Source organism: Thrips palmi, unplaced genomic scaffold (genome assembly GCF_012932325.1).
Source record: "Thrips palmi isolate BJ-2018 unplaced genomic scaffold, TpBJ-2018v1 HiC_scaffold_4, whole genome shotgun sequence".
In the NCBI taxonomy this organism is placed as follows: domain Eukaryota; kingdom Metazoa; phylum Arthropoda; class Insecta; order Thysanoptera; family Thripidae; genus Thrips; species Thrips palmi.
This window is the reverse complement of record NW_023144631.1, coordinates 5,296,549-5,319,874: the sequence shown is the minus strand read 5'-3', so window position 1 is coordinate 5,319,874 and position 23,326 is coordinate 5,296,549. Positions and strand designations below refer to the sequence as shown.

At 61.9% G+C, this 23,326-nt stretch overlaps 1 protein-coding gene across 1 annotated transcript in view; it reads right to left on the bottom strand.

The window, feature by feature from the left end:
* Positions 1-22,512, bottom strand: part of LOC117649550 — a 241,660-nt gene extending 219,148 nt beyond the window's left edge. The window contains exon 1 of the mRNA XM_034392435.1: positions 22,417-22,512. The gene's annotated coding sequence lies outside the window, so the exon portion shown is untranslated. The remainder of the gene's footprint in view (positions 1-22,416) is intronic.
* Between the last annotated feature and the right edge of the window lie 814 nt (positions 22,513-23,326).

Genomic DNA, 23,326 nt, shown 5'->3' with positions numbered 1-23,326 from the left:
GCATGCCGTAAGGGAAAGAAGGCGGGGCGGGATCCGTGGCGTTGCCGTGGCGTTGCCGTGGCGCTGCTCAGATCGATGGCTTGATTGTGGGGGAGGAAAAGGAAAGGTGTGTGGAGAGAGATTCCTTTTTTTGCAGCTCCATTTTTTTTACGGCCTGCACGGCTGCACGGCTGGACTTGGCCATGACCACGCCACTGCCGCCCCGCTGGCAGCGGCCGATGCCGAGGACGCCGTCGTCGCGCTGTCTCCGTCGCACTCACCGCGCGGCCTACAAATGCACGAGAGAGACAAAGCGACTCTGTGCAGTGGGAGCTCGGCGCGCAGGCCCCGGTGCGCCAAAGGCTCGGCTCGGCCGGAGGAGGGCTGAAGTTACTTGAACCGCCATCGACGAAGTGGCGGGAGGGGGCCAGGCCGGGCAGGCCGCATCCAGCAGGCCTCACACCAGAGACTCTCAAAAGGAAAGAGAGTTATGACAGGCACGGCGCACGCCACGGCACGCCACGCCACGCCACGCCACGGCACGCCACGGCGCAAGGGGACGTACGCGAGTAATCGTGTCTGCCGGTCGACCCTGGCGGGCCTGGCGCGCCCTGGCGGTGCCACCGCCACGGTTGCCACCCACTCCGATGAAAAGGCCAAACGCCCGGCGGCCCGGCGGCCGAGGGCCCGGCCCGCCGCGTGGCAAGATATTATTTTTCCTTCGCAAGGATGATAAATTACGGGCCGAAAAATTGCCGCCGGGGAATGCATGGTCGGGACGAGAGCCTGACGGGGTCACAATCCATGACCACCGTGGACGAGGCGCACAGCCCGAGGGCTCTTCCTCGGCGCGGGACAGGTCTGGCGTTCAAATCCCCACGAGGGATTACTTTTATTTCAAAAGCGGTTCTTTGGATCCGGCAGAAAAGCACTCTTTAGAAAAGCGCAGCTTGATGCGCCATCGTGGTTGAAGGGGAAAAAGGACCCACTTGTGAAGTCGGGGAGGCGTTAAATGTACCCCGTTTTACTTTTTACCTTTGTCATTATTTTCTCCCCTTTTCAAACTCTTTCTGCGACTCTGGCAGCACCGACGCTAAACCGCTCTTGCCAACTCCGGAGTGGCGCAGGGGGTTAGTAGAGGGCGACGCACACACGCACACACACAGTCACACACACAACGCGCACACACACACACACACACACACACACACACACTCCCACGCCTGTAATATATTCCCCGGCACACACTCGAGAAACCGGCCCGGCCAATGGGCTCAGCCGTCGTAAAAAGCCCCATCCTTTATTGGGGCCGAAGAGAGGGAAAAGTGGGACGAGGCACGACGGGACCGGCCGACTGGCCGTGCGAGTGAGAGTCCTCTCTCGCGACCCGCCAACTTTATCAATTTATTTTTAGAGCAATGGAGAAACAAACGCGCGCCGCAGCAGACTCACTCCGAGAGTCGTCGCTCTGTCTCTCTTGCTCTCATGGGGCGCTCCGTACAGGTGCGAGAGAGACAGAGCGACGAAAGCGACTCTCGGAATCAGTGTACAGGGTGGAGGCACGCCGCGAGGCAGCGGCGCGTGCCCTGGACTCCCCCGCGCGCCGCGGCCAGATATAACTGAGGCCAACACGGCCTGCGTGTCCACGTCGTGCTCCACGTCGTGCTCCACGTCGTGGTCCACGTGCATCCAGCACGGCCACCTGGAACGGGGCCAGTGCCAGCTCCACCCGGAATGGAATGGAATGGCGCCCCGCGGAACGCGGCTCTGTTTTCGCGCCAAAAATGACCAGCGCGCGCAGTGCCAACGCCCAGCAGACTCATTCCGAGAGTCAGTCGCTTTCGCCGCTCTGTCTCCCCCGCAGCCACACGGGACGGCCCGCGAGTGCGAGAGAGACGGAGCGACGAAAACGACTCTCGGAATCAGTCTGCACTAGCACAGGGGGTGGGGGTGAGCGAATCGAAAACGATGAGAAAGGCTTTGCAGCATCGGGCCGCTGAGTGAGATTGCGAGGGACGCGGTGCCAGCCCGCCATTCAGAGGCACCTCGGATCGCCTTGGCTTCGGCTGATCAAACACACCGGGATATCGCGGCGTTCGCGCGCGTTTGCCGACGATGCTGACTCCGGCCCTTCGCGAATTTGACTTCGGCAACACATCGGGGCCCCGCTCGCTCCGACCCGGAGAAGTAGCTTCGGGGAAGCGAGAGCCGAGCCTGCCGGTCCGACTGTCTCTCCATCCCCCATACTGCACTCACGGATTCCGAGAGTCGTCGTTTTCGTCGCTCTGTCTCTCTCTCGCTCATGGGGCGGCCCGGGTGGGTGCGAGAGAGACAGACGACGAGAACGGACTCTCGGAATCAGTCTGCTGGTGGCGTGCCTGCTAAGCCCATTCAACGGCCGGCATCGCGTCGGCCGCACTCTCTCCGCCTGTGTGTGTGTGTGTGTGTGTGTGTGTGTGTGTGTGTGTGTGAGAACATTGTTGACTTCCCCCGCCCCTCGGCCATTATCACCCCCACTATGCGGGGCCGCAGCCAAGGCGGGTCGGCCTGCACAAGGCGCGGGGCCTCCACCCGTAACACTAGCCACGCGCCCCCCGGCTGGGATGGGGCTGCCGCACAGTGGGCCAGAAGACCCGTACCCGTGCCGGCGGCCAAAACTCTAGACGCGTTTTGCGAGCTCCAGAGTGGCTGAACAGGATTCGAACTGAACGTGTGACCCCACCAATGGATTCCTCGTTTGGAGAGCAATCCATTGATGGGGTCACACGTTCGGTTGGAGTCCTGTTTAGCGACTCTGGAGCTCAAAAACGCGTCTACAGTTCCCCCCTCCCCCCACCGGTCATCTGGCCCACTCTGCGCCGGCAGAGACCTACCCGCGGGCCACGCCAGGCCCTGCCAGGCCCACTGGCCGCTCGCCAGCGGGACTGCGGGCCAGAGAGAGACGGAGCGCCTTTTAATAGCAATTTGGAAAAACGGGGGTGGGGCCGGGGGGCGGCGCCAGGTGAAGGCAAAGGGCTGATGGACGAGGGGATTTGGGGAGGCGGCCGGCGCTGTAAAATTCAACCCGAGCCAGCGGACTCATGCCGAGAGTCATCGCTCTGTCTCTCTCGCACCTGTGCGGGGCGCCCATGAGTGCGAGAGAGACAGACTGTGGGAAGCACCAAAGCACACTCGGATCGCGAATTATTTGCATCGAGGCGGGGGATCGGTCCTCGCTCTCGCCCCAAAGGGCCGACCGAACTCAACGGCAAAGTCGTTCCCACGGCCAATGCGTCTTTCGCGGGCGCCGCCGCTCAAAGTACCCTGCAGGCTGAGTCCGAGAGTCGTTGTCATCGCTCTGGCTGTCTCTCTCGCACCTCTACGGGGCGCCCCATGAGTGCGAGAGAGACGTAGCGACGAAAACGACTCTCGGAATCAGCCAGCTGGGCGGGCGGGCTCCGCGCTTAGTCGAGCAGCGGCGACGGTGTTTGTTTACAAAAGGAGGTCGGCGACGCCCCGTCTCAGCGCGGTCACGCGGCGGCGGCCGGGGGGTGGCAGGGGGAAGGGGGGGGGGGGGGGTCGCGGCGCCACAGCCGTGCCCCCAAACAACGACGTCGGCGTCCTACGCGCCCTCCGCGGCCGCCGGAGCACCGAGCCGTGAACGGCGGAGTACGTCTGCGAAGTTTCGGCGCCAAACCGGCGAACCCACGCGCTCTTTCATCGGCGACGCGTTCCGAGAGAGGGAAGCGCGGGAAAACCAACAAGCGCAGAGCCACGCAGCACAGTGGGCCAGAAGACCTGTGGAGGCGGCCAAAATTCTAGACGCTGTTGGAGCTCCAACGTCGCTAAGCGGGACTCGAACCGAACGTGTGACCCCACCAATGGATGGCTCTCCGAAACGAGGAATCCATTGGTGGGGTCACACGTTTGGTCGGAGTCCCGTTTGTTGAATCTGAAGGTCAAAACGCGTCTAGAGTTTTGGCCGCCTCCACCGGTCTTCAGGCCCACTGTGCGCAGTCGCCGCAGTCGGCGGCAGGCTGCGTTCCTTGGACTTCGTTAGACGGAGGAGGAAGGCGCGTTGATCTAGAGAGCAAACAGCCTTCCAAAATGCGAGGCGTGTTCACGACTGTCGCCTGGCTAACAGACGGGCGTACACTTTCTCCGTGCTGGCTGTGAGGCGGTCTTCTAGTCGCTGTTGTGTCTACGTCGCTAAGCGGGACTCGACCGACGTGTACCCCACCAAGGAGGCCTCGAACGAGGAATCCAGGTGGGGACAGTTGGTCGGAGGTTGTTGAAGAAGGTAAAAGGAGAGTTGGCCCGCGGGGGACTGTGCGCAGTCGGCAGGCAGCGTGTTTACCTCTAGCACACCCCCGCAGCGCGCCGCCCCGACCGAGCAGCCAGCCCGCAGGCGAGCCAGCCAACCCACGCACCCTTCAGATCGCCGCCGCCGACCGCCGTCGGTTCAAACACGACGACGGAGCGCAAAAAGGGGCAGGCGGCCCGGCGGAGGGCCTAAACTTGAGAACCTGCGGTCACGCGGAGCCGCTGTGTCGACTGTGCTCACAGAGCCTCCATCGCTGCGGGCCCTACCGCCCCGCCACGCCACGCCCCGCCCACACACAGATCCCGCCGACGCCATCGCTCCCGCGGACGGGCCGCATCCGGCCCCGCCAGCCGCCAGCCCCGCCCCACCACAGCCGGCGCGCATCACTCCCTCGCGGGCCGCATTCTGTATTCTCCGGGCGTGCGTGCCGCCGAGCCATGTAGGATGATATTTGTTATGTGGGACATCTCTCCCCGGCCCGGCCCGCCCCTGCTGCCCTTCAGCCCGCGGGCCTGCGACGCCACCTCCCCGCCACGACCCACCATTCCGGCGGCCCCGCTGTACTTGACGGCTTGCCGGCTCGGCGGCCCGGCCTCAAGGCCCGGCCCGGGGCGGTGTGGCGGATGCACGGCCAGCGCGAGGGACGGACAAAATAGCACTCTTTGCAAAGCGTGGCTTTTTGCGACTCTCAGAATCAGTCCACAGCGCCGTGCCGCCTCATGCAGTCCGACAAGGAGTCGGCGGGTACCGCGGCCTGCCACCGCTGTCGCTGCTCTGTCTCTCTCGCGCGCAGAAGGAGCACCCCATGAGTGCGAGAGAGACAGAGCGACGGAAAGGACTCTCGTAACCAGTCCGCTGGCAGAGGCCCAAAAACCCACACCGGCCCGGGCGCGCCGCTCGAGCTACCCGACCGAGGAGGACCGATAAATGTCAGCCAGCTAATCGGAGCCACGCGCCGTCACCGCGACTCCGCCGAGCCGCGCCGAGCCGCGCCAAAGTGGATTCCGGCAAAAAGCCGCGCCCCCGCGGCGCGTGCGGCGTAATGACTTCGCCAACGCGGGGCCGGTATTAATGAACACGACTAGGCGACGCCGCCCGTCAAAACTTCCTCCTCCGCCTTTCTTTCGCTATCCACCCACCACGGGCCGTTTGCGGCCGCATGGGGATTTCTTGTGAATCTTTATGTACAATTTTGTACGTGGTGAGGCATAATTTTATACCTGTGTCACGTTTCGCATGAAATTGTGCTCAAATTTGCAAAAAAAATATGCATTTTTGTCATGCAAATTCCCCTTATGCACGTATCCACAAAATCGTGCAAGTTTCACTTATGAAATTCTTTATGAACATGTAGTGTGCACTAAGCCTTTCATCACACGTTTGCGACGTTTTTCGAGGTGTTGGCCGACACACATGACCGAATCATTAGCCATTCCACGCCACTTTGCCGGTGTCGGAACGGTCGGCGGCACGGCGCGCTGCGTTGTCAGAGAGAGAGAGAGAGGGGGGGGGGGGGGACCACGGCCACACGGTCCGCGTTTTGCATGTGTTGGCCATAACGGGGCTGCTGGACGAGCCACCCGGCCGTTATGTGAAGCCGCGCAGTGCAACGGCCGATGCAAAACACGCACACACACGCACACACACACACACAAACTAGCGCACTGGGCTGCAACGGGTGTATAACGTGCGGCGCACACACCGAGTTCGTTTGCCGTCCGCATGCGCCGCCGAATCAGCCAGCCAGCGGCACAATTGGGGATGTCACACTGTTACTAATGCAGCGCCGCGGGGCATAGCTGCCTCCCGGCTTACACATTCACACACACACACACACACACACACACACACACACACACACACACACACACAGGGAGAGATTTTCGTGTTTCGGGAGCAGGAAGCGATTGGGACAGATGGCATGGCACTGCTGCAGCGTGGCGCGGCGAAGCTTTGTCGACCTTGCCGAGGCCTCCGCTAAAGTGTCTGTCGGGAAAACCTGTCGCCTCCGTGATATATACCTCCAGCGAGGCGGCGGCACAGTGGGGCGAGTAGACCGGTGGAGGCGGCCAAAATGACGCGTTTAGACCTCCGCATAGTCGCTAATGGGACTGGAACCGAACGTGTGACCCCATCAATGGATTGCTCTCCGAACGAGGAATCCATTGGTGGGGTCACACGCTAGGTTCGAGTCCTGCTAGGCGACACTGCAGCTCGAAACGCTTTCAGAGTTTCGGCCGCCTCCACCGGTCTTCCGGCCCACTGTGTGCCGGTGGGGTTGGGCGGAGCGGACTACGTGCGGATGGGCGGCGGGCGGCCGAGGCGAGGCGATAGCGCTCGTTTTCTGTATTAGCCGGGATCGTCACGGTGATTGCTTATCACACGGCAAAAAGAGCGAAATTCAGGGGAAATCGCTCAAAATCAATCGGGCCCCTTGGCAATTGGGGTCCTTGTCGGAACCTCTTGAAACCTCGAAAATTCACTAGCGTAGTGTCATGCCTATTGTGTTGCGTGGGTGTAATGGTGCGCCGACATTTTCCCCAAAATAAACTTCGAAAAATAGTACGAAAGGTTTGTTGCAAAGCCAGCTGCGCCACCATGATATGGAGAATCATCCCTTTATACGACTGTTAGAGTGCAGGACAAATAGGAACCGACGGCTGGACTTGTGTTGGCAGTGAAGTGGCAGCGTCGGCCTCGCGAAGTCGGTCAAACAGTGATTGAGCGAAAGTTAGCGACTTTGGGCAGCCACTGGTGGCGTCTAGCTTCAGTCAAAGACGTCCTACAGTACTTTTAAGGCCCAACTCTTTCATGCCCCGCTGACTTTTTAGGCGGTAGCAGCGTTCAATCTAGCTTCATCCAAAGGAATCCCTTAACAGCCTGATACCCTTTATGAAAACGCCTTGACCAAGGCTATAGTTTGGGAGCACTGGACGCTCAAAGCCTGTCAAAACCTGACGGAATAATTTCTCCTTTATGCTATCATTTGACGCAACTTGGCAGTGTGGCGGCGCCACTGAGTGGGGCCATCCCATCACGAACGGGCCAACGCCCGGCGCGGCGGCCTCGGCGGCCTCGGTCTGGGGCGCGGCGCTGAAAAAGCGGCCCCAATCGAGAGCAACAAAGGAATAAAAAGATAAAAAGAATCGTCCCCTGCCTGCGTGGCGCTGCCTGGCGGGCCGCAGACTCATTCCGAGAGTCGTTTTCGTCGCTCTGTCGCGCTCGCACTGAGACGGGACGCCCCGTGAGTGCGAGAGAGACAGAGCGGCGGCTGGCGGTGCGAGACGGCCCGTCCGTCAGGCTCCCGGCCACCACAGCGGCCCGCCAGTCCGCCCCGCCCGGCCCGGCAGCGAGAAGGCCTCGTCGGGCTTCTCTCGGCTCCGCTGCGAAACTCGAGACGCCTAATTTACTTTTCATCGGGCCGGGCAAACAACGACAGCAGTCGGCTGCAGATGCTGCCTCACTCGGCTAGCCCAGGCCGCCCAGGCTGTGGGGCCCACACTGTAGGCAGCCGGGACAACCGGAGACCACGCCGACGAATGCCTAGGAGGACGAGGCCTCGAGAACGAGGCCTCGAGGACGAGGAGGAGGAAGAAGAAGAAGAAGAAGAAGAAGAAGAAGAAGAAGAAGAAGAAGAAGAAGAAGAAGAAGAAGAAGAAGAAGAAGAAGAAGAAGAAGAAGAAGAAGAAGAAGAAGAAGAAGAAGAAGAAGAAGAAGAAGACGCTTGGCACGGGATATCGCTGTCCATCTATCATTTTTCTTCTGCTCCTCCACTCGGTCCTTCCCTCTCCCCTCCCCGCGGCCCCTTTCCCGCCACTTTCTTTCTTTGTTTCTTGCTCGTTTTCTCCCCTTTTGCCTGCATACTCTGGCGTAAAGGGATCCATTACAAAAGCGCCGCCTCGGCGAAGCTATGGCGCCGTGCGCGCAGTGCCGCGGTGCCGCGGGGCGCGTGCTAAGAGTCACTCCTCCTCGGCAGCGCGCCGCGTAGCATGCTGATTCCGAGAGTCGTCTTCGTCTCGTCGCCCCGTCTCTCTCGCAGTCGCGAGGTTTCCCTGAGAGGTGCGAGAGAGAGACACAGAGCGACGCCTCTCGGAATCAGAGCGCTGGTACCACGGAACAGTCTCCAGCAAGCTTCGCCAGCACCACCACGGCCAGCGGGCGGACTCTCCACACTCTTCTTTTTGCATCCTTCAACTTCTCTTTTTTTTTGCGCTCCTTCCTTGTTGCTGGAGGTCCTTATCCGGGGCGTCACTTCTAGTTTCCTTTCATCGCCGAGCCCATTCAAGAGGGTCCTGTTCCGAGCAACAGCCCGCCCGTTTGTTGCACGCTGCGGACAAGCGGACGGACGGACAAACAGACGGACAGTCGGACGGACAGGCAGGGCGCTGTGAGGGACAGGCCGGCCGGGCTGGCGCCTGACGGGTAGGCACACCGCCACTCGGCTTGCTGATGCTGCCCGTTGCAGTGGCGGTGCAGTGGCGGTGCAGCCGTGCCACTGAAGCCACCCATTGGGGCAGCCAGTTCTACCCGTCCGCCAACTTGGGTGATTCATCTCACCGCGAATCGCACCGTAGGAAAGAGGGAGAGGGAGGGAGCGGAAGGGAGGGAGAGGGACAGAGAAGGAGAGGGAGAGAGGGGGAGAGAGGGGGATAGAGAGGGAGAGACAGAGAAAGGGAGGGGGGAAGGAGGGGAGAGTACCCTCTCCGTGGCGGTACAAAACTACTTGGCGACGGCGCAAACCGATCCGACTGTGCAAAGCACCGACGCCGCGCCACGCCACGCCACGCCGCGCCTCATCGTCGCGTCATGGCGTGAGGCGTGAATTAATGACGCCGCCAGCGGCCAGCCAGTCGGCCTTGCGGGAGAGCGCGGCGGCCGAGGCGGTCGAGTCGAGGACCCCCATTGTCCGTTGTCCGCCTGACGAGCTGGCTCTGGGGAACTTTACGATGATGAAGAAGAGGGCCGCCGAGGACACGTCCCGACAACGTCCCGAATCCGCCAAATTATCCCCGCGGTCGGTGCGGCCGAGTCCCGAACCAGGTCCGCAAGGCACTCGACTTGATGGGATTGCGCAACGAACCGCCCGCCGGGGGAAGGTGGCGCCGGCGATCGCGGACATGGTTATGATGATCATCAAGACGATGGTTATGATAATGATCCTGATGACGGTTACGATGACGGCTGCGGCTGAGGGCATTCGTGGAAAAAAATATTCGTGATCCCATCCCATGATTTTTATCTTTGGCCGGCCACGCCGGGTTTCGATCCCAGAGTATTGCGCCGCCGCGCCGCCAGATGGCCGCCCGTTCGTCGCGATATCATCGTCGTCCGTCACTGGCTGAAGCGCTGCTGACGCCGTGGGGAAGGGCCTCGCCTCGCCTCGCCGCCCTTCAAGCACGATCAGCTGGCTGAGCTGCTTTTCACAGCCTCTGGTGTTGGACAAATATGTCGTCAAGGGTGGCGTCCTTGGCCTCGGCCGGGCCTAGCAGCTGTTGTTATAGCGGCTCGCAGATAAGCATTTTGCGTTCGATGCGCGATGCCCAGCCCGCCCGCCACGCCTTTGTCGCCCCGCCCCAGCCACCGCGCCGTTGCCACCCCGCCCTTGCCACCCCGCCCTTGCCACCCCGCCCTTGCCACCCCACCCTTGCCACCCCGCCCTTGCCACCCCGCACTTGCCACCGCGGCGCGATAGTGCGTGTCATTGTACCCTGAACCGTCTGAAACGTAGTTCGATGTATCGACCGCATAATCCTGCTTCGCTCGAGTCGACCTCTCGGAAAATAACGATGATACGGCGGATTAGGTAAATAATAAATGGGCTGGCCGATGTGCATACGCGACAGCGACAGCGGCTTGACCAACGGCCGCGCGGCGGCGGCCGGGGCGTCCGGGTCGGAGATGGCGGCCGGGCGGACGCGGTGGGTGGATAAGGTGCCCGTGTCAGTGATGGATCGACCTTAATAAGTAAGCGCTTTCTTTCGTCCTTTCGCCATTTTTTTGCCCGCGCGGCCCGGAGGTAGGTGCAGCCAGGGCGAGCCAGGGGCGATAGCGCCTAGACATGGATGGTAGGGGAGCCACAGTGGGCCAGAAGACCGGTGGAGGCGGCCAAAACTCTAGACGTGTTTTGAGCTCCGAGTCGCTAAGCAGGACTCGAACCGAGCGTGTGACCCCACCAATGGATTCCTCGTTCGGAGAGCAATCCATTGCTGGGATCACACGTTCGGTTCGAGGCCTATTTAGCGACTCTGGAGCTCAAAACGCTTTTAGAGTTTTGGCCGCCTCCATTGGTCTTCTGGCCCACTGTGGGAGCGCGCCGTTCGCCCGGCCGTCCACCCGGCCGACACGAACTAGGCGCCGTGTTTGAGGGCGTGGGCCCGGGGCCGGGGCGGCCTAGGGCCGTCGGGCCGACACCCACGACCATGCACTTACGGGGGTTAAGGTGTGAGGAGGGCGGGGCGGCCGGCGCCTTGGCCGTGCCTTGGCAGAGCCTTGGCCGAGCCTTCGCCATGCCGACATTAGTCATCGTTTGAGGGCAGCCGGGGGTCTCGGGTCCTCGGCGCCAGCGCCACGCCCCGGCACACCTGGCCACCGGCAGACCGATTCCGAGAATCGTTTGCGTCGCTCTGTCTCTCTCATGACTGACGGAACGCCTCACGGGTGCGAGAAGGCCGAGAGACAGAGCGACGAAAACGATTCTCGGAATCAGTCGGCAGGTCGGCGTACAGCCCAGCCGCGATGTGAAGCAGCCCGGCAGGCAGTCCTGCAAATTGTCACAGCCGGATCCTTCGTTTCCTGACGGGGACATTTTTCCTCGCGACAACTTAAAACGAGAGATTCAAAGCGGAAATATCGTTCCAACTCGCAAAAAAAATATGAAAAATTATTCAGGCGGATTCATTGAATAGTCGTGAGACCAGGTGATTTTTCCAAAGGCAGGATATTGAATGGAATATCCCCCATAATCAGCTAGTTTTCGTAATGAAAGATAGCGTTCGAGCGATGCCGGGGGGGCTGGGTCGATACGAAGGGGCGTCGTCGGCCGCGGGCCGGGCAGTGCGTTGCATGCCGACCAGCAGGCCGACGGGACGGCCGGCTCATCTTTGCCAATTTGCCGCCCCGCCCCGCCCCGCCACGCCCCGCCCCGCCAGGCCACCACCCGCACCTGCCTCACTGGAATCGCATCTGCATCCGTGAGCAGCAGACGGACGATGCGGGGCGTGGCGTGGCGGAGCGGTGTGGCGCGGAGGGGTGGGGCGGGGCGGGGTAGGGTAGGGTGGGGCAGGCCGGGGCGGGGCGGGGCCTCAGGCAGGCGGCCTTTGAATCATTTTGCGCGATAATGCGATACGGCGACGTGGGATAATCCTGGCTTGCCCCCCCCGCCGCCCCGCCCCGCCACGCCGCTGCAAAAAGGCGGCCCGCTCCGTGCCTCGCCCGCGCCCCGGCCGCTTTGTTGATGCGATGCGATCCAGTGCTGAGGAATCCGGCAAGAAGCGCCCAGGTTCCAGGACCCCTGGGCTCCAGGATGGGGCTTGGGGATGCGAGGACTACAGGAGACCACAACACCAGGGCATCAGGACTATGGGGCCTCAGGACTTTGGGACCTCAGGAGTTTAGGACTTCAGGACTTCAGGACTTAAGGTCTTTAGGGCTTCAGGACTCCAAGACTGTAGGACACCAGGACTTTGGGACACCAGGACTTTGGGACACCAGGACTTTGGGACACCAGGACTTAGGGACACCAGGACTTTGGGACACCAGGATTTTGGGACACCAGGACTTTGGGACATCAGGACTTTGGGACACAAGGACTTTGGGATACCAGGACTTTGGGACACCAGGACTTTAGGACTCCAGGCCTATTAAAGGGACACCAAAACACCAGGATATCAGAACATCAGGACTTTGCGACTTTTGGACTCCAGGATTCCAGGACTCCAGACTTCGGCGGGACGGCGGGACGCGGGGACGCCAGGACGTCGGCGCCGCCACGACGGAGGCCACGCCGCTCTACCCCGCCCTGCTCCCCGCCGTCTCATATCACTGGGACGACGCTTCCTGTTTGTGTTTACTTTCTCCCTCTTTGTGTTCGGGCAATATGCCTGCCTTGCCTCGCCCGCCCGCACCCTCGGCAAGACGGCTTTTCGCTGAGCCCCCTCTGCGGCGGGCTGCAGGCTGATTTCGAGACTCGTTTTCGTCGCTCTGTCTCTGTCGCACCTACAGGGAACGCCCCAAGAGTGCGAACGACTCTCAGTGTGCTGGCTGGCGGCGTCGTTCTCACCGTCCGACGGAGACGCCTTTGCCTGCGGGGCGCCGGAGCGAGACGGTCCGCCTTGGGGCCTGGTGGCCCTCCAGAGGTGGGACTGGTCCGACACGCAACACCGCACCACCCAAAATCATGCGACCGAGACTCCGAGCCCCGCAAGGCGACCCAAGGAGGAAAACTCGTTTTGCATCAGGTCCTCAAAGAGGGAAACTTTTACCAGACTTTCTTGCTGGTCCGCTCCTGTTTTTGTCTCTCCTTTTTTCCCCGTTCCCAGTGTTTGACAACACCACCCCCGACGCGGCGGCGGCGGGGAGTGCGGCGTGCGGGGCTGAAAGTTTAATAGGCATTTGTCTACTCGAGCGGTTTCCCACCACTGTGTGCACAAAACGTCAGGAATCAAATGGCGGCGTGTCGGCCTCCAGCCGGCCGGAGGGCAGCAGTCTCGGAAGCGAAGCCAGGCGCGGATCCAGGATTTCCGTTTAGGGGGGGCACTTTTGGCAGATGTGTATCACAGGTTGCCTACCTACAGGGGCATGATCGCCGATATTGAGACGTTCCGCCGCATTGACCGTTAAAAGAGTATAGTGGGCCATTCTCGCAGCAAAGTACGCATTTGAATACTCTTAAGACTGTTAATCGAAGTGTGAGTGGATAGCAGGTTTTGAACTATACAACTCGCGTGGTTTGCGGCGATCAAAGCGAGCCGCAAGCTACCGACCTTGTTTAAATTTGGGCTGAATTTTTGATCTTTTTTAAGGTTTTTATGTGAAAACAGAGCAGAGCGAGCCACAAGCCACTGATGTTTTAAAATTAGGAGTGGCGTTTTATTATATCTAGAAAGGTAATAAGTAACCCTACGGGTTTGTTTATGGGTTAAAGGATGGATTTAGTCATTGCCGGCGAGCGTAGCGAGCCGCAAGCTTCATACTTTTTCAAAATCGAGGCTCAATTTTAACAAGAGTCCAAAGTTTTTAATCTAAAAAGCAAAGAGAAACACAGATACTTTGCGAGCGAAGCGAGCCCCAAGCCATGGGCCGTTCAAATTTAGACTGGCGTTTAGTTGAAGAGGTTTCTTATGAAACACTAAAACAATTTCCCGATAGCAGAACCAGCTACCCAGGTCCGCATCAAACCACCAGTACTATTCTATATTCCTATTCGTTTCAAGGCTATGACTTCGACCGAACCGGCAATTACTTGTGCACCAAGCCTGTTCCTTATTGCGAGCGAAGCGAGCTGAAAGCTCCGCACTTCAAATTCAAACTTTCCAATTTTTCCGCTTATCTTTACTCATTCTTTCCTTTTCTTCTCCTCTCCTCTTTCGTCCCTCCTCTCTTTCTCCCTTCTCTCCCTTTTTTTCCATGCGCGTCTGAGGTTTTGGGGGGGGGCACTCGCCCCCGGTGCCCCCCCCTTGGATCCGCGCTTGAGCGAAGCGCGCAGTCCGAGCGAGAGTCTTGCGTCGCTCTCGCACTCATGGGGCGTTCCCTACAGGTGCGACGAAGACGACTCTCGGAATCCGTCTGCAGCGCGCCTCTTGGGCGAAAAAAAAAACGGAATCAGGGCCGGTTTGTTTATTCCGACGATACTGTACCGCGCAGCGTGTTGCGTGTGAGGCACGACGCGGTGCAGCCCGGCGCAGCCCTTGCCAATTTGCAATGCATAGGGAATCTCCACCCCCTGCCCGGCCCCTTCGCAAGCAAACCTCGAAACCCGTGGCCGCGGGACGCCCCGCCCCGTTCCACCCCGCCTCACCCCACCCCGCCACGCCCCGCCCCGCCGTGCGCGGCATACTGTATACACTACACCCTCCAGCACATCCAGCATGCACGTGGGCGCTGGCGCGCTGGCGCGCTGGCGGCCTTGATACTTGACTGACAGCCCTGCCGGCCCCGCCGCCGTGCGTCCGGCAGCCGCGCAGTACTCCGACTCGGTGCCGGGCGGTGCAGTCCTCGACGCGGCCATGGCCGTGGTCCTGGTCGGGGACGACGCGCAACAGGGGACGCGGCGACACGCCCAACGAGGACGAGGGGGACGCGGAGAAGGAGGACGTGCAGGAGGCAGTGGAGGACAACGGGAAGGGCGTGGGGGAGGACAGGGAGAAGGATTAGGAGGATGAGGAGGAGGACGGGGAGGAGGACATGGAGGAGAACGTAGGAGGACGTGGACGGGCAGGACGTGGGGGAGGACGTGGAGGACGACGGGCAGGGCGTGAGGGTCACGACGGGCAGGAGGACGAAGAGGACGTGGAGGAGGTCATGGAGGAGGACGGTGAGGACGTTGAGGGGGGCGAGGAAGACGAGGTCGAGGAGGTCGAGAGGGAAGAGGACGAGAAGGGGAACGAGGAGGACGAGAAGAACGTCGACAACGAAGACGAGGAGGACAAGGCAGCCGCCAGGACAAGACGCCTGTTGTCGTTTGGCGGGTAGAAGTCCGGAAGACCGCAGGGCTGTGTCGTATCTCGGCGGATCGAGCGGGGACAAAGTTAGGTCGTCAGGGCGGGACACACATACACTCTCACCAACACACTCTCACACACACACGTGCTCGCACGAGCGCGAAACTGAGCCGCAAAGGTACCACCGTAACGTGAGATTGGGGACAAGGTGCGATTTCAGTGTGAGGTAAGGGAGAGCTTTAGCCATTCCAAAGTTCTTTTCCTGAGAGAGGGCCACACACACACACACACACACACACATAGAGAAAATCTTTCGGGCGTACACCCATGCCCGCACACACACACACACACACACACACACAGCGCACGTACTACACTCGACCGCACCGTCACCCCACCGCCCTTTTCCCAAATCCAAGATTCCTTGCGTGCTGGAGGGCGTCCCCCCCCCTCCCCGGCCCCACCTCCTCTCCAAAGGGTCGTGGCCTACCGCCGTGCCCTACGCCCGTTTGACCTGGCGCCGGCTCGGCGAAAAAAGTGAAAAAAAGGGAGAGAAGAACGGCAAATTGAGGAGGTGCGTGCCATTGCTGTATGGTGTTTTTTTGCTTCCATGTATCGAGGGAGGGATCTTCGAACACGGCGTTGATCCATCCGCGGCCCACGGCGGCACGGCAGCGCTTAAGCCCGTCGAGGCCCCGGCCGAGGCGCATGGACAGCACACGGCCCGCCTCGGCCAGTGAGCCCCGCGGCCTGGCGCAGCGAGGCACAGCCGCGCAGCCTGGGGGGTCGTTAAAAATTACCCACGCGGCAGCGTCCGTCCGTCCGTCAATGTGCGTGAGGAGGTGGGGGCGTCCCTGGGGCCAGTCCGTGCCCCGGACAGCCACCCTCAACGCCTGGGCAGAGGTGCCGCCTCTCTCTCTCTCTCTCTCTCTCTCTCTCTCTCTCTCTCAACCATAAGGGACGCCCCATGACCGCAAGAGAGAGGGGGCAGAGGGGTGGGGAGGGAGGAAGGGAGAGAGAGAGAGAGAGGGAGGCCTTCGGATTCAGTCTGCAGAGCCCCACTCGTAAATTACCAAAGGCTTCGAGCGGGGACTCGTTGGCCTCGCCAAGGGCTCGCCGATGACGGTCTTGGCGGGGCTGGCCAGGGTCTGGCGTGCGGCCGGCGCCGTGTGCAAAATGAACGAGGGCTTCGCCGTACTGCCCTTTTTAGCCCCATAGGCCACAGTGTTCAATCTTTGTGTCAAGTCAATTCCGCGTGCCACGCCGCGGGAGAGGACGGCGGAAGTGGCCAGTCAGGAGAAGAGTGCCCACACATTTAAAATCGCAACGCTGCCCAAGGAAAACGCGAGGAAGCGGAGAGGGAACGAGAAAATATGCCAGCCGGAACACCGGTAAATCGGGAGTCGAACGAACCCGAGGCGCCTACAGTGCCCTACACCGAACGCCGCTCGAGCCAGCGCCACCACGGACGCCATCCTGCCGCAAAACGACTTTTTCCGATTTTCTCAGCACCGGCGACAGGAGGAGGAAGCACGGGGCACGCCGTGGCCCGGAGCGAGGCTAGGCCGGAAGGCCGGAAGTCGTGCACGCCGGAAGTCTTGATTATGGCCGATTAGTCTCTGCGAGAGATTAGCGCTGCGCCGCGGGGCGTCCGCCTACGCGATGACCCGAGGGCCTCGACGCCGAGGACGACGAGGACGACGTACAAAGAGGCCAACGCCGAGGTAGGAGGAGGAGGAGAACGACGACGACGACGACGCTAAACGCTAACGACGACGACGTTTAGGTCGAGGACGCCGACGTCTAGGTCGGGGACGCCGACGTCGAGGATGACGACGCCGAGGGCGACGGCGTCGAAGACAAAGACGACGACGACGACGACGTGCCGCATCCACGACACCGCCAAATAATTGTTTAATCCGGCTGCTCGACAAGTGGGACACGGCCCAACCCGGCGCGCCGCGGCGGGGCCCCGGGCCGGGAGGGAGTGGGGCGGGGGGACCTGCAGACGTGAGCGCGGCCGTGCGTCGAATGCGCAACGAAGACGGCAGCAGCAAGCGCAGGTTCGAATACGACCGGCGGCCCCTTTCGTGGCGATGCCGCTGCGCTGTGCGATGCTGCACGATGCTGCACGTGCACTCCTTGCAGCGCGTCACGTGGCGCTGCACGTGCTGCAGCCGGAATGCGGGATGAGGCGACAAATTCCGCCGTCGGCGAAACTCGCCGCCGCCATATCCAGGCAGGCTCGTCCCGACACGACCCGATTCCGATCGCACGCCTGACGAACGCGCACTACTGCACCGCCCTCCTTGGCAAAATCCTGGATCCGCCCCTGGTGGCAATGGCAAGCACGGAGGCGCCGCGTCACGTGGGCCGCACTGTGGCGGTCTGGCCGGCGCTGCGGGGGAGCTCGAGGCCTCCACTCGAGGCCCGGGCCACTCCGGGGGCAGGCCAACCTAATTAGACTTGTCCAGGGCGCCGGCCGTCGCGACGCGCGCAGCCCGGCGCAGCCCGGCGCAGCCCCAATAACACCCTGATGGACTTGTTGTGGTGGGCGGCGGGGCCACTGATGCAGCCTCTCCCGGAGGCGGGTCTCGAACCACCGACTCCCCGACGCAGCGGTAATATTAGAGCACAAGCACGATAATAGGCTTGACCGGGAATGATCCTCTGCCGATGATAATTATAATAATGGTGATTCGTTGGAAGTTCACCGGCGACCACGCCGTTCCGTCGTACTTGGCGCAGGCTGTGACGTTGTTGTTGCTATCATTGTTGCGTTCGAGGATGGGTAATGGCTGTCCGCGACAGCCCGTCGATCATGTAAGTGGGCCGTGCCGTGCCGTGCCGTGCCGTGCCCCGGCCTGTCCTGCCGTGCCGCGCCGCGGTATCGCGTGACGTCATGACACGCGTGAATCTCTGCACGCAACAGCCTTATCTTATCGCGGGCGGCGAGTGCACGCGCGTGGTGTGTGTCGCTGGGCCCGTTCGGGCCCGCTGGGTGGCGGAGTGCGCGCACATCGCTTTTGGCGTGTCGACGGGGCCGCTCGGACAGACAGACTCGCCGTTCTGGTGTGTCGTCGTCGTCGTGTGTTTGTTTTGCCCACTCGCACCGCCCCGCCCCGCCCACGTCCGATATTAAAGTCACATTAAATCAAACCAATAGAGCGAGAACGAGCGAAAACGGGCCGCCAAAACGAACGCGGCGAGCGCTGACTGTGGACGGACGGCAAACGAGAGCATGAGTGACCAGTGTGACGTCCGAAGGGAAGCTTCGAGTGAAAGGGTGCTGGTTCGAATCCTGTCACGCAATTTTCTTTTCTTTTTCTTTTTTTTTGGGGGGGGGGCGGAGACATTTTTGTCCCGCTTATGTCGCCATCCGTCGAGGTCGGCGCGCGCTGAAAGGTGCACTTGAATCCGGATTGAGGCAGCCGGTCCCACTCCAGCGTCTCGCAATAGAACGACGCGCAAGGCGGGGCGGGGCGGGGCGGGGCAATGTGAATGTGAGGCAAGGTGAGGGCACCACAGCCTCCTTCCACACTTTGGGCGAACCACTCTATCAAGAGCAGACGCTCTCGCGAATTATTGTTCCCAACATTGCTCGCGAGGCACAAGACAAGCGAAACCCACACTGGAAAAACGCGAAAACTCCCGCAATGACCTCTGCTTTTCGCGCGTAGCGAGCAGCATTCCCAGGATTGATTGGACGGGACGGGGCCACGCCCATTTCGGAGAGACACTCAAGCACACGTGGAGACGAATTCAGTTTCGGTCGGGCCGTCACTCAGACACACCTCGGGGGAATTCGGGGACGTCCTCTCGCTCCGTTTTGTTTCGTTTTGTTTCCGTTCGTGTGGCGTTCCACGCGTCGGAGAGGGGTTCGAATCCCGCGCCCCGCCCCGCCCCGCCCCGCCCCGCCCGCCCCCCGCCCCGCCCCGCCCCGCCCCGCCACGCCACGCCCCGCCCCGCCACGCCCCGCCACGCCGGCGGCCTTTCTGGTCTCCACCTACAAAGCCCTTTCAGTGTCTAAATTCGGGAGGTGCGAAAGCAGCCAGGCCCGCCCGGTCGCCCCGCCAGCCAGGCAGCCAGCCAGGCAGCCAGCCCGGCTCAACCCGCCCGGAATGGAAGCGTTTGATTGAGTGTTACACTTTGCCGGGCCTGATTACGTTCCCAGATACGCGAGGCAGCCCCCCGAACCCCCAGCCCCGTTTCCCTCATCCCCCGGGCGGGACGGCATGGCAGGTATTGCGCGAAAGGAAAACTACTTCCAAACGGAGACGGCCTGGGCGGCAAGCTCTTCAGCCCCCGCCTCATTCATCGGCGCCGCCATTCATTGCGCCGTGCATTCATTCATTCATTCATTCATTGAATCATTCGCCGCCCCGTTCACTCCCTTCATTCAGGCCGGTCCTCGCGCGTACTATTTATTTCCGCCGCCGTCCTGCGGCCCATTCCCGGAGGCCCGCTTTCGCCGCTCTGTCTCTCCAGCGCGCCCACGGTGCGGCCCGCGAGTGCGAGAGAGACAGCGACTCTTTGGAGTCGCAGTCGCAGACTCCTCCTGCGGCCAGCCGGCCGGTTAGTTCCGAAGGCTCGCTTCGTCGCACTCGTGGGGCGCCCCGTGGGGGTGCGAGAGAGACAGAGCGACAAATCAGGCTGCAGCCCCGGGCAGTCCACGGCCCCCTCGGCAGAAATCCAGCCGGGACAGCAATGGCGCGGAAAAAGGGGTTAGGCGCGCCGCCCGGCGGAACGACAACAACGGGCTGGCTTTGACGGTGGCGTGGCGGCCGCCGAAGGAGTCTCCGCAGCGGCAGACTGATGCCGTTCGGTTTCATCGCTCCGTCTCTCTCGCGCCTCCACGTGACGCGCCACGAGTGCGAGAGAGACAGAGCGCGGATCAGTCTGCGGAAGGCCGGGGCCGCGAAGAAGGCCGCGCTGTCCTTGGCGTGTCGCGGCGCCATTCGTCGCCGCTTCGCCAGACTTTACGCGCGGCCCCCGCCAGGCCGCCAGGCCAGGCCAGCCTGCCGACTGATTCCGAGAGTCGTCGCTCTGTCTCTCTCGCACCCATACGGGACGCCCCGTGAGTGCGAGAGAGACAGAGCGACGAGAACGGCTCTCGGAATCAGTCCGCCGCGCCTGGGGCTGCCCCCCATTGAGCCGTCAGAGTCCCGATCGCTCAATCGCCCGGCTAACAGTGCGCTGCCGTCCCGACGGGCACGACGTCGTTGTAAATGTCGCCGATTTTTTTCCGTCCCGGCCGCCGGGCTGTCACAGGCAGAGCAGCTTGTTAAAACTATTAATGTAGTCTAAGGCACGACACGGCACGGCGCGGCACGGCCCGGCACGGTACGCTAACCCTCATGCATATTAAGTCCCAGCTTCCTTCTACGGCCGCCAGTGTGACTGACAGACCCTGACAATTTCACTCGCCAAACAAAAAACCGGCACTCACCAGATTTTTTTTGTGCGCCACACTGCCGTATGAGGTCATACGCGAGGCGGTAAACACTTGCGTAATATCCTTTACACAAAAACTGTGTATTACGGAAAATACACGTGTACGTAATACACCATTTTGGGTCAAATGAGCCAAATTTTGGCACATGTAAAAGCTCTTGTAATACAGCGTGGCACCGAGTACCGGTAGTTTGTTTACGATTTCTGGAAGCGCTTTCACCCCCTCGAGGTCACACGGCCAATGAATTGAAGATTTGTGCACGTTCCGAGGGCGGACAGTTCTTCACATTCATTGAACCAAATTTGATCACGTTCCGCATTCAGGTGACAAAAACACCTGTAAGTAGTCAACATAAAGGGCAAACATGCCGGGAATCTCACACATTCCAGCGCATTCCCAAACTCACTGCATGTACAAAACTGTTTACAGTGCAAGTAGTGCAGGTCTCCCTCTGGCCAGATGGTAGCCGTTATTCGACCGGGACACTAACAACAGTGCGTTAGCATTAGGCTCGCCCGAGACGCTGCCGGGCCGAGGCAGGCGGGGCGGCCGAGGCCGCGGGGGCGAACAACGGAAGGGTGAGGCCCATCCTGGGGGCAGCAGGGCAGGGAGATAGGGAACCGGTCCCCGGCCAACTTGTGCGGTCGTCATTTGCGTCGTCGTACAGCGATAGCACTTCCGGTGGGCAGCCCGCCCCGCCCCGCCCTGCCTCGCCCTGCCCCGCCCCGCCTCGCCCCGCCCCGCCCACGAGGACCAAATCATAAGCTCCGTCCCGCCGGAAGCAGCCGTCAGGCTCTTGTTGTTGGCGACCAGTAAAGACTGATTCCGAGAGTCGTTTTCGTCGCTCTGTCTCTCTCGCACTCATGGGTGGCGTCTCGTAGGTGCGAGAGAGACGGAAACGACTCTCGGAATCAGTCCGCAGGAAAAACGAAACCCTGTCGCCCTCGCGGCGACTTTCTTGATTTGCGACGCCAAAGTCCGCGGGGCGCCTTCCCTCGCGGGCTTTCCGTTTCCGGCCGCGGGCCGCGACTTCGGTAGCGAGACAGTGTTTCAATCAAAACGAGGGAAAGAGGGGACTTCCGCCCTAAGCGGTCGTCGGGGGGCGAACCCGCGACGGCCGCTCTGCTTTACAGCGTCGGGACCGACCGCGCCGCGCGAGTTTGCCACAACAGCGTCGCATCATTAATTCCCAGCGCGACAGCGAAGGACCCACACTGCCTAATCCGGGGCCGCGGGAAGGAAGAGTGTCCGTCCCAAAGGCCCGGCGACGCGCCGTATCAGCGCCTTTGTCCGGCGCCCTTCATTTTTCACCATTCTCCCTCTTAATTTTTAATCAGCAGGCCGATTCCGAAAGTCGCTTTCGTCGCTCTGTCTCCCTCGCACTCACGGGGCGTGCCGTGTGGGTGCGAGAGAGACAGAGCGACGAAAGCGACCCTCGGAATCAGCCTGCAGGGGCCGGGACGCGTCGCCGCGCGGGGCTTCGCGGGGGCGGCGGTGCGAGCCGCCCTGGGCGGCCTGGCCGGGGAGAAAAGGTCGCCGGTGTTGTTGTCGTTATTGGTTGAGCCTGCAGGTCCGGAGGCCTGACGGATGGCCCTGCGCGGCCAATCCGAAGAGTCACTCTGTCTCTCTCGCACCAGCACGGAGCGCCGCGTGAGCGCGACGGAGACAGAGCGACGCCGCTCCGCATGGTTCTCCCGCACGGCTCAATCGCGTGAAAAATGGCCGTCCGATGATGGGTGGCAGTGCCTCGCAGTGCTCGCCGCCTTTGTGCGCGGTGACGGGGTCGACGGGGTCCCGGCCTCGATCTGCCCCCGTTTTGTTTCCATTGCCCGGCCGGATCCAGTGCGAGGGCGAGGGACAATTGACACCCCTTGGCCACTAGACAGCCGCCTGGGAGGTAGGCAAAACGTCACACACGTTGCCACTGTAAGTAGGCAAAGAGCGCTGCCCTGCCCTGGATCCGCCACTGGCCGGCCGTCGGCGCGCTGGTCGCGGCACTGTGGGGAATTCCCTTCACTCACCGGCTGCTTTGAAGCTGGTGCCGCCAGCGGCTGCGAAGGCGAATTATCCAATCAGGGGCGGGAGGGGGAGGGCAAGCACTGGGACACGCACACACGCACACTCGGCGACGCGGTCGCGCGCGACACGGCGGCACGCGGCACGGCGGGCACGCGGCGGACACCACGTGGTGCAGGCAAGGCGGGCGAGGTGGCCGACGACGCCCCTTTGGCCAGGCTTGGATGCGTTCTGCGAGGTCTGCGAGGTCTGCGGGCCCCGCCCCTCGGAGCCCCGCCGCACGGCATGCCGGCACGCCCCACCAGTGGGCCCCCACCCCACCGCCCCACCGGGCCCCACCAGGCGGGCCACCGCAGGCCAGCAGGGCGCACGCGCCGCCCCCACCCCCTCCCACCAAACGACCACCTGACCTTCCAAGGGCCCCAGCAGCGTGGGGCATCCTCAGTCCTTCTGGGCCACCAGTCAGCCCGCCACGGCAGCCACGGCCACCCTCCCGACGGCGGGCCGGCCACCCCGCGGCCCCCGCGGCCCCTCCGACCCCGACCCGCCCTGGTGGCCGTGGTGTCCACCCCGGTGGGGCCCCCAGACAACTAACTCTAATGAGAAAGGATTCCGACTTTTTTCTTCAATTACGCCCGGCTTTGGATTTTATTTATTTTCCGAGGTGAAAGGCCTCCGCCTTTGGAATCCAGCGGCGGTGCTTGTCGAAATACCGCGGGGATATCTCGAGCACCCTCAGCGCGCGGGTAGACGAGTAGACCGGGGGCAGACCGGGGCAGACCGGGGGCAGACCGGGGGCAGACCGGGGGCAGACCGGGGGCAGACCGGGCAAGGGCCGAGGAATGCGGCTCTCGAGGCGCAGCGCGCAGCAGCCTTTGCCTGCCTTTCTGCCTGCCTTTCCGCCTGCCCGACTGC